Source organism: Rhynchophorus ferrugineus, unplaced genomic scaffold (genome assembly GCF_030347505.1).
Source record: "Rhynchophorus ferrugineus isolate W39M unplaced genomic scaffold, kcgeb_rfMv2 rfM7, whole genome shotgun sequence".
Classification (NCBI taxonomy): Eukaryota; Metazoa; Arthropoda; class Insecta; order Coleoptera; family Curculionidae; genus Rhynchophorus; species Rhynchophorus ferrugineus.
Window position 1 is genome coordinate 22,754,784 of NW_027472586.1, and position 12,328 is coordinate 22,767,111.

A 12,328-nucleotide genomic window follows, 5' to 3' on the forward strand; every position below is an offset into this window, starting at 1 on the left:
AATATTGTAAAATGTCGATAGTCCATATCTCGGAAACTATAAGAGATAATGCAATTTGGCAATCGGCAACGTAATTAGCATGCCGAATATTACTTGGAATGTGAATTACAACGAAATCGCTAATTCATAAGACCATTTTACAATTCTGACCCAAGTTAGAAGCAGAGCCAATATTGCAAGATGTCGATAGTCCATATCTCGGAAACTATAAGAGATAATGCAATTTGGCAATCGGCAACGTAATTAGCATGCCGAATATTACTTGGAATGTGAATTACAACGAAATCGCTAATTCATAAGACCATTTTACAATTCTGGCCCAAGTTAGAAGCAGAGCCAATATTGCAAGATGTCGATAGTCCATATCTCGGAAACTATAAGAGATAATGCAATTTGGCAATCGGCAACGTAATTAGCATGCCGAATATTACTTGGAATGTGAATTGGAGCGAAATCGCTAATTCATAAGACCACTTTACAATTTTGACCCAAGTTAGAAGCAGAGCCAATATTGTAAAATGTCGATAGTCCATATCTCGGAAACTATAAGAGATAATGCAATTTGGCAATCGGCAACGTAATTAGCATGCCGAATATTACTTGGAATGTGAATTACAACGAAATCGCTAATTCATAAGACCATTTTACAATTCTGGCCCAAGTTAGAAGCAGAGCCAATATTGCAAGATGTCGATAGTCCATATCTCGGAAACTATAAGAGATAATGCAATTTGGCAATCGGCAACGTAATTAGCATGCCGAATATTACTTGGAATGTGAATTGGAGCGAAATCGCTAATTCATAAGACCACTTTACAATTTTGACCCAAGTTAGAAGCAGAGCCAATATTGTAAAATGTCGATAGTCCATATCTCGGAAACTATAAGAGATAATGCAATTTGGCAATCGGCAACGTAATTAGCATGCCGAATATTACTTGGAATGTGAATTACAACGAAATCGCTAATTCATAAGACCATTTTACAATTCTGGCCCAAGTTAGAAGCAGAGCCAATATTGCAAGATGTCGATAGTCCATATCTCGGAAACTATAAGAGATAATGCAATTTGGCAATCGGCAACGTAATTAGCATGCGGAATATTACTTGGAATGTGAATTGGAGCCGAAATGGCTAATTCATAAGACCATTTTACAATTCTGGCCCAAGTAAGAAGCAGAGCCAATATTGCAAGATGTCGATAGTCCATATCTCGGAAACTATAAGAGATAATGCAATTTGGCAATCGGCAACGTAATTAGAATGCCGAATATTACTTGGAATGTGAATTACAACGAAATCGCTAATTCATAAGACCATTTTACAATTCTGGCCCAAGTTAGAAGCAGAGCCAATATTGCAAGATGTCGATAGTCCATATCTCGGAAACTATAAGAGATAATGCAATTTGGCAATCGGCAACGTAATTAGCATGCCGAATATTACTTGGAATGTGAATTACAACGAAATCGCTAATTCATAAGACCATTTTACAATTCTGGCCCAAGTTAGAAGCAGAGCCAATATTGCAAGATGTCGATAGTCCATATCTCGGAAACTATAAGAGATAATGCAATTTGGCAATCGGCAACGTAATTAGCATGCCGAATATTACTTGGAATGTGAATTACAACGAAATCGCTAATTCATAAGACCATTTTACAATTCTGGCCCAAGTTAGAAGCAGAGCCAATATTGCAAGATGTCGATAGTCCATATCTCGGAAACTATAAGAGATAATGCAATTTGGCAATCGGCAACGTAATTAGCATGCCGAATATTACTTGGAATGTGAATTACAACGAAATCGCTAATTCATAAGACCATTTTACAATTCTGGCCCAAGTTAGAAGCAGAGCCAATATTGCAAGATGTCGATAGTCCATATCTCGGAAACTATAAGAGATAATACAATTTGGCAGTCGGCAACGTAATTAGCATGCCGAATATTACTTGGAATGTGAATTGGAGCCGAAATCGCTAATTCATAAGACCATTTTACAATTCTGGCCCAAGTTAGAAGCAGAGCCAATATTGCAAGATGTCGATAGTCCATATCTCGGAAACTATAAGAGATAATGCAATTTGGCAATCGGCAACGTAATTAGCATGCCGAATATTACTTGGAATGTGAATTACAACGAAGTCGCTAATTCATAAGACCATTTTACAATTCTGGCCCAAGTTAGAAGCAGAGCCAATATTGCAAGATGTCGATAGTCCATATCTCGGAAACTATAAGAGATAATGCAATTTGGCAATCAGCAACGTAATTAGCATGCCGAATATTACTTGGAATGTGAATTACAACGAAATCGCTAATTCATAAGACCCTTTTACAATTCTGGCCCAAGTTAGAAGCAGAGCCAATATTGCAAGATGTCGATAGTCCATATCTCAGAAACTATAAGAGATAATGCAATTTGGCAATCGGCAACGTAATTAGCATGCCAAATATTACTTGGAATGTGAATTGGAGCGAAACTGCTAATTCATAAGACCATTTTACAATTTTGACCCAAGTTAGAAGCAGAGCCAATATTGTAAAATGTCGATGGTCCATATCTCGGGAACTATAAGAGATAATGCAATTTGGCCATCGGCAGTGTAATTAGCATGCCGAATATTACTTGGAATGTGAATTACAACGAAATCGCTAATTCATAAGACTATTTTACAATTTTGACCCAAGTTAGAAGCAGAGCCAATATTGCAAGATGTCGATAGTCCATATCTCGGAAACTATAAGAGATAATGCAATTTGGCAATCGGCAACGTAATTAGCATGCCGAATATTACTTGGAATGTGAATTACAACAAAATCGCTAATTCATAAGACCATTTTACAATTCTGGCCCAAGTTAGAAGCAGAGCCAATATTGCAAGATGTCGATAGTCCATATCTCGGAAACTATAAGAGATAATGCAATTTGGCAATCGGCAACGTAATTAGCATGCCGAATATTAATTGGAATGTGAATTACAACGAAATCGCTAATTCATAAGACCATTTTACAATTCTGGCCCAAGTTAGAAGCAGAGCCAATATTGCAAGATGTCGATAGTCCATATCTCGGAAACTATAAGAGATAATGCAATTTGGCAATCGGCAACGTAATTAGCATGCCGAATATTACTTGGAATGTGAATTGGAGCGAAATCGCTAATTCATAAGACCACTTTACAATTTTGACCCAAGTTAGAAGCAGAGCCAATATTGTAAAATGTCGATAGTCCATATCTCGGAAACTATAAGAGATAATGCAATTTGGCAATCGGCAACGTAATTAGCATGCCGAATATTACTTGGAATGTGAATTACAACGAAATCGCTAATTCATAAGACCATTTTACAATTCTGACCCAAGTTAGAAGCAGAGCCAATATTGCAAGATGTCGATAGTCCATATCTCGGAAACTATAAGAGATAATGCAATTTGGCAATCGGCAACGTAATTAGCATGCCGAATATTACTTGGAATGTGAATTACAACGAAATCGCTAATTCATAAGACCATTTTACAATTCTGGCCCAAGTTAGAAGCAGAGCCAATATTGCAAGATGTCGATAGTCCATATCTCGGAAACTATAAGAGATAATGCAATTTGGCAATCGGCAACGTAATTAGCATGCCGAATATTACTTGGAATGTGAATTGGAGCGAAATCGCTAATTCATAAGACCACTTTACAATTTTGACCCAAGTTAGAAGCAGAGCCAATATTGTAAAATGTCGATAGTCCATATCTCGGAAACTATAAGAGATAATGCAATTTGGCAATCGGCAACGTAATTAGCATGCCGAATATTACTTGGAATGTGAATTACAACGAAATCGCTAATTCATAAGACCATTTTACAATTCTGGCCCAAGTTAGAAGCAGAGCCAATATTGCAAGATGTCGATAGTCCATATCTCGGAAACTATAAGAGATAATGCAATTTGGCAATCGGCAACGTAATTAGCATGCCGAATATTACTTGGAATGTGAATTGGAGCGAAATCGCTAATTCATAAGACCACTTTACAATTTTGACCCAAGTTAGAAGCAGAGCCAATATTGTAAAATGTCGATAGTCCATATCTCGGAAACTATAAGAGATAATGTAACTTGGCAATCGGCAACGTAATTAGCATGCCGAATATTACTTGGAATGTGAATTACAACGAAATCGCTAATTCATAAGACCATTTTACAATTCTGGCCCAAGTTAGAAGCAGAGCCAATATTGCAAGATGTCGATAGTCCATATCTCGGAAACTATAAGAGATAATGCAATTTGGCAATCGGCAACGTAATTAGCATGCGGAATATTACTTGGAATGTGAATTGGAGCCGAAATGGCTAATTCATAAGACCATTTTACAATTCTGGCCCAAGTAAGAAGCAGAGCCAATATTGCAAGATGTCGATAGTCCATATCTCGGAAACTATAAGAGATAATGCAATTTGGCAATCGGCAACGTAATTAGAATGCCGAATATTACTTGGAATGTGAATTACAACGAAATCGCTAATTCATAAGACCATTTTACAATTCTGGCCCAAGTTAGAAGCAGAGCCAATATTGCAAGATGTCGATAGTCCATATCTCGGAAACTATAAGAGATAATGCAATTTGGCAATCGTCAACGTAATTAGCATGCCGAATATTACTTGGAATGTGAATTACAACGAAATCGCTAATTCATAAGACCATTTTACAATTCTGGCCCAAGTTAGAAGCAGAGCCAATATTGCAAGATGTCGATAGTCCATATCTCAGAAACTATAAGAGATAATGCAATTTGGCAATCGGCAACGTAATTAGCATGCCGAATATTACTTGGAATGTGAATTGGAGCGAAATTGCTAATTCATAAGACCATTTTACAATTTTGACCCAAGTTAGAAGCAGAGCCAATATTGTAAAATGTCGATGGTCCATATCTCGGAAACTATAAGAGATAATGCAATTTGGCCATCGGCAGTGTAATTAGCATGCCGAATATTACTTGGAATGTAAATTACAACGAAATCGCTAATTCATAAGACCATTTTACAATTTTGACACAAATTAGAAGCAGAGCCAATATTGCAAGATGTCGATAGTCCATATCTCGGAAACTATAAGAGATAATGCAATTTGGCAATCGTCAACGTAATTAGCATGCCGAATATTACTTGGAATGTGAATTACAACGAAATCGCTAATTCATAAGACCATTTTACAATTCTGGCCCAAGTTAGAAGCAGAGCCAATATTGCAAGATGTCGATAGTCCATATCTCAGAAACTATAAGAGATAATGCAATTTGGCAATCGGCAACGTAATTAGCATGCCGAATATTACTTGGAATGTGAATTGGAGCGAAATTGCTAATTCATAAGACCATTTTACAATTTTGACCCAAGTTAGAAGCAGAGCCAATATTGTAAAATGTCGATGGTCCATATCTCGGAAACTATAAGAGATAATGCAATTTGGCCATCGGCAGTGTAATTAGCATGCCAAATATTACTTGGAATGTGAATTACAACGAAATCGCTAATTCATAAGACCATTTTACAATTCTGGCCCAAGTTAGAAGCAGAGCCAATATTGCAAGATGTCGATAGTCCATATCTCGGAAACTATAAGAGATAATGCAATTTGGCAATCGGCAACGTAATTAGCATGCCGAATATTACTTGGAATGTGAATTACAACGAAATCGCTAATTCATAAGACCATTTTACAATTCTGGCCCAAGTTAGAAGCAGAGCCAATATTGCAAGATGTCGATAGTCCATATCTCAGAAACTATAAGAGATAATGCAATTTGGCAATCGGCAACGTAATTAGCATGCCGAATATTACTTGGAATGTGAATTGGAGCGAAATTGCTAATTCATAAGACCATTTTACAATTTTGACCCAAGTTAGAAGCAGAGCCAATATTGTAAAATGTCGATGGTCCATATCTCGGAAACTATAAGAGATAATGCAATTTGGCCATCGGCAGTGTAATTAGCATGCCGAATATTACTTGGAATGTGAATTACAACGAAATCGCTAATTCATAAGACCATTATACAATTTTGACCCAAGTTAGAAGCAGAGCCAATATTGCAAGATGTCGATAGTCCATATCTCGGAAGCTATAAGAGATAATGCAATTTGGCAATCGGCAACGTAATTAGCATGCCGAATATTACTTGGAATGTGAATTACAACAAAATCGCTAATTCATAAGACCATTTTACAATTCTGGCCCAAGTTAGAAGCAGAGCCAATATTGCAAGATGTCGATAGTCCATATCTCAGAAACTATAAGAGATAATGCAATTTGGCAATCGGCAACGTAATTAGCATGCCGAATATTACTTGGAATGTGAATTGGAGCGAAATCGCTAATTCATAAGACCATTTTACAATTCTGGCCCAAGTTAGAAGCAGAGCCAATATTGCAAGATGTCGATAGTCCATATCTCGGAAACTATAAGAGATAATGCAATTTGGCAATCGGCAACGTAATTAGCATGCCGAATATTACTTGGAATGTGAATTGGAGCGAAATCGCTAATTCATAAGACCACTTTACAATTTTGACCCAAGTTAGAAGCAGAGCCAATATTGTAAAATGTCGATAGTCCATATCTCGGAAACTATAAGAGATAATGCAATTTGACAATCGGCAACGTAATTAGCATGCCGAATATTACTTGGAATGTGAATTACAACGAAATCGCTAATTCATAAGACCATTTTACAATTCTGGCCCAAGTTAGAAGCAGAGACAATATTGAAAGATGTCGATAGTCCATATCTCGGACACTATAAGAGACAATGCAATTTGGCAATCGGCAACGTAATTAGCATGCGGAATATTACTTGGAATGTGAATTGGAGCCGAAATGGCTAATTCATAAGACCATTTTACAATTCTGGCCCAAGTTAGAAGCAGAGCCAATATTGCAAGATGTCGATAGTCCATATCTCGGAAACTATAAGAGATAAAGCAATTTGGCAATCGGCAACGTAATTAGCATGCCGAATATTACTTGGAATGTGAATTACAACGAAATCGCTAATTCATAAGACCATTTTACAATTCTGGCCCAAGTTAGAAGCAGAACCAATATTGCAAGATGTCGATAGTCCATATCTCAGAAACTATAAGAGATAATGCAATTTGGCAATCGGCAACGTAATTAGAATGCCGAATATTACTTGGAATGTGATTTACAACGAAATCGCTAATTCATAAGACCATTTTACAATTCTGGCCCAAGTTAGAAGCAGAGCCAATATTGCAAGATGTCGATAGTCCATATCTCGGAAACTATAAGAGATAATGCAATTTGGCAATCGGCAACGTAATTAGCATGCCGAATATTACTTGGAATATGAATTATAACGAAATCGCTAATTCATAAGACCATTTTACAATTCTGGCCCAAGTTAGAAGCAGAGCCAATATTGCAAGATGTCGATAGTCCATATCTCAGAAACTATAAGAGATAATGCAATTTGGCAATCGGCAACGTAATTAGCATGCCGAATATTACTTGGAATGTGAATTGGAGCGAAATTGCTAATTCATAAGACCATTTTACAATTTTGACCCAAGTTAGAAGCAGAGCCAATATTGTAAAATGTCGATGGTCCATATCTCGGAAACTATAAGAGATAATGCAATTTGGCCATCGGCAGTGTAATTAGCATGCCGAATATTACTTGGAATGTGAATTACAACGAAATCGCTAATTCATAAGACCATTTTACAATTTTGACCCAAGTTAGAAGCAGAGCCAATATTGCAAGATGTCGATAGTCCATATCTCGGAAACTATAAGAGATAATGCAATTTGGCAATCGGCAACGTAATTAGCATGCCGAATATAACTTGGAATGTGAATTACAACAAAATCGCTAATTCATAAGACCATTTTACAATTCTGGCCCAAGTTAGAAGCAGAGCCAATATTGCAAGATGTCGATAGTCCATATCTCAGAAACTATAAGAGATAATGCAATTTGGCAATCGGCAACGTAATTAGCATGCCGAATATTACTTGGAATGTGAATTGGAGCGAAATCGCTAATTCATAAGACCATTTTACAATTCTGGCCCAAGTTAGAAGAAGAGCCAATATTGCAAGATGTCGATAGTCCATATCTCGGAAACTATAAGAGATAATGCAATTTGGCAATCGGCAACGTAATTAGCATGCCGAATATTACTTGGAATGTGAACTGGAGCGAAATCGCTAATTCATAAAACCATTTTACAATTTTGACCCAAGTTAGAAGAAGAGCCAATATTGTAAAATGTCGATAGTCCATATCTCGGAAACTATAAGAGATAATGCAATTTGGCAATCGGCAACGTAATTAGCATGCCGAATATTACTTGGAATGTGAATTATAACGAAATCGCTAATTCATAAGACCATTTTACAATTCTGGCTCAAGTTAGAAGCAGCGCCAATATTGCAAGATGTCGATAGTCCATATCTCGGAAACTATAAGAGATAATGCAATCTGGCAATCGGCAACGTAATTAGACCATTCATAAGACCATTTTACAATTTTGACCCAAGTTAGAAGCAGAGCCAATATTGTAAAATGTCGATAGTCCATATCTCGGAAACTATAAGAGATAATGCAATTTGACAATCGGCAACGTAATTAGCATGCCGAATATTACTTGGAATGTGAATTACAACAAAATCGCTAATTCATAAGACCATTTTACAATTCTGGCCCAAGTTAGAAGCAGAGCCAATATTGCAAGATGTCGATAGTCCATATCTCGGAAACTATAAGAGATAATGCAATTTGGCAATCGGCAACGTAATTAGCATGCCGAATATTACTTGGAATGTGAATTATAACGAAATCGCTAATTCATAAGACCATTTTACAATTCTGGCTCAAGTTAGAAGCAGCGCCAATATTGCAAGATGTCGATAGTCCATATCTCGGAAACTATAAGAGATAATGCAATCTGGCAATCGGCAACGTAATTAGCATGCCGAATATTACTTGGAATGTGAATTGGAGCGAAATTGCTAATTCATAAGACCATTTTACAATTTTGACCCAAGTTAGAAGCAGAGCCAATATTGTAAAATGTCGATAGTCCATATCTCGGAAACTATAAGAGATAATGCAATTTGGCAATCGGCAACGTAATTAGCATGCCGAATATTACTTGGAATGTGAATTACAACAAAATCGCTAATTCATAAGACCATTTTACAATTCTGGCCCAAGTTAGAAGCAGAGCCAATATTGCAAGATGTCGATAGTCCATATCTCGGAAACTATAAGAGATAATGCAATTTGGCAATCGGCAACGTAATTAGCATGCCGAATATTACTTGGAATATGAATTATAACGAAATCGCTAATTCATAAGACCATTTTACATTTCTGGCCCAAGTTAGAAGCAGAGCCAATATTGCAAGATGTCGATAGTCCATATCTCAGAAACTATAAGAGATAATGCAATTTGGCAATCGGCAACGTAATTAGCATGCCGAATATTACTTGGAATGTGAATTGGAGCGAAATTGCTAATTCATAAGACCATTTTACAATTTTGACCCAAGTTAGAAGCAGAGCCAATATTGTAAAATGTCGATGGTCCATATCTCGGAAACTATAAGAGATAATGCAATTTGGCCATCGGCAGTGTAATTAGCATGCCGAATATTACTTGGAATGTGAATTACAACGAAATCGCTAATTCATAAGACCATTTTACAATTTTGCCCCAAGTTAGAAGCAGAGCCAATATTGCAAGATGTCGATAGTCCATATCTCGGAAACTATAAGAGATAATGCAATTTGGCAATCGGCAACGTAATTAGCATGCCGAATATTACTTGGAATGTGAATTACAACAAAATCGCTAATTCATAAGACCATTTTACAATTCTGGCCCAAGTTAGAAGCAGAGCCAATATTGCAAGATGTCCATAGTCCATATCTCAGAAACTATAAGAGATAATGCAATTTGGCAATCGGCAACGTAATTAGCATGCCGAATATTACTTGGAATGTGAATTGGAGCGAAATCGCTAATTCATAAGACCATTTTACAATTCTGGCCCAAGTTAGAAGCAGAGCCAATATTGCAAGATGTCGATAGTCCATATCTCGGAAACTATAAGAGATAATGCAATTTGGCAATCGGCAACGTAATTAGCATGCCGAATATTACTTGGAATGTGAACTGGAGCGAAATCGCTAATTCATAAGACCATTTTACAATTTTGACCCAAGTTAGAAGAAGAGCCAATATTGTAAAATGTCGATAGTCCATATCTCGGAAACTATAAGAGATAATGCAATTTGGCAATCGGCAACGTAATTAGCATGCCGAATATTACTTGGAATGTGAATTATAACGAAATCGCTAATTCATAAGACCATTTTACAATTCTGGCTCAAGTTAGAAGCAGCGCCAATATTGCAAGATGTCGATAGTCCATATCTCGGAAACTATAAGAGATAATGCAATCTGGCAATCGGCAACGTAATTAGCATGCCGAATATTACTTGGAATGTGAATTGGAGCGAAATTGCTAATTCATAAGACCATTTTACAATTTTGACCCAAGTTAGAAGCAGAGCCAATATTGTAAAATGTCGATAGTCCATATCTCGGAAAATATAAGAGATAATGCAATTTGGCAATCGGCAACGTAATTAGCATGCCGAATATTACTTGGAATGTGAACTGGAGCGAAATCGCTAATTCATAAGACCATTTTACAATTTTGACCCAAGTTAGAAGAAGAGCCAATATTGTAAAATGTCGATAGTCCATATCTCGGAAACTATAAGAGATAATGCAATTTGGCAATCGGCAACGTAATTAGCATGCCGAATATTACTTGGAATGTGAATTTCAACGAAATCGCTAATTCATAAGACCATTTTACAATTTTGACACAAGTTAGAAGCAGAGCCAATATTGCAAGATGTCGATAGTCCATATCTCGGAAACTATAAGAGATAATGCAATTTGGCAATCGGCAACGTAATTAGCATGCCGAATATTACTTGGAATGTGAATTACAACGAAATCGCTAATTCATAAGACCATTTTACAATTCTGGCCCAAGTTAGAAGCAGAGCCAATATTGCAAGATGTCGATAGTCCATATCTCGGAAACTATAAGAGATAATGCAATTTGGCAATCGGCAACGTAATTAGCATGCCGAATATTACTTGGAATGTGAATTACAACGAAATCGCTAATTCATAAGACCATTTTACAATTCTGGCCCAAGTTAGAAGCAGAGCCAATATTGCAAGATGTCGATAGTCCATATCTCAGAAACTATAAGAGATAATGCAATTTGGCAATCGGCAACGTAATTAGCATGCCGAATATTACTTGGAATGTGAATTGGAGCGAAATTGCTAATTCATAAGACCATTTTACAATTTTGACCCATGTTAGAAGCAGAGCCAATATTGTAAAATGTCGATGGTCCATATCTCGGAAACTATAAGAGATAATGCAATTTGGCCATCGGCAGTGTAATTAGCATGCCGAATATTACTTGGAATGTGAATTACAACGAAATCGCTAATTCATAAGACCATTATACAATTTTGACCCAAGTTAGAAGCAGAGCCAATATTGCAAGATGTCGATAGTCCATATCTCGGAAGCTATAAGAGATAATGCAATTTGGCAATCGGCAACGTAATTAGCATGCCGAATATTACTTGGAATGTGAATTACAACAAAATCGCTAATTCATAAGACCATTTTACAATTCTGGCCCAAGTTAGAAGCAGAGCCAATATTGCAAGATGTCGATAGTCCATATCTCGGAAACTATAAGAGATAATGCAATTTGGCAATCGGCAACGTAATTAGCATGCCGAATATTACTTGGAATGTGAATTGGAGCGAAATCGCTAATTCATAAGACCACTTTACAATTTTGACCCAAGTTAGAAGCAGAGCCAATATTGTAAAATGTCGATAGTCCATATCTCGGAAACTATAAGAGATAATGCAATTTGACAATCGGCAACGTAATTAGCATGCCGAATATTACTTGGAATGTGAATTACAACGAAATCGCTAATTCATAAGACCATTTTACAATTCTGGCCCAAGTTAGAAGCAGAGCCAATATTGAAAGATGTCGATAGTCCATATCTCGGAAACTATAAGAGATAATGCAATTTGGCAATCGGCAACGTAATTAGCATGCGGAATATTACTTGGAATGTGAATTGGAGCCGAAATGGCTAATTCATAAGACCATTTTACAATTCTGGCCCAAGTTAGAAGCAGAGCCAATATTGCAAGATGTCGATAGTCCATA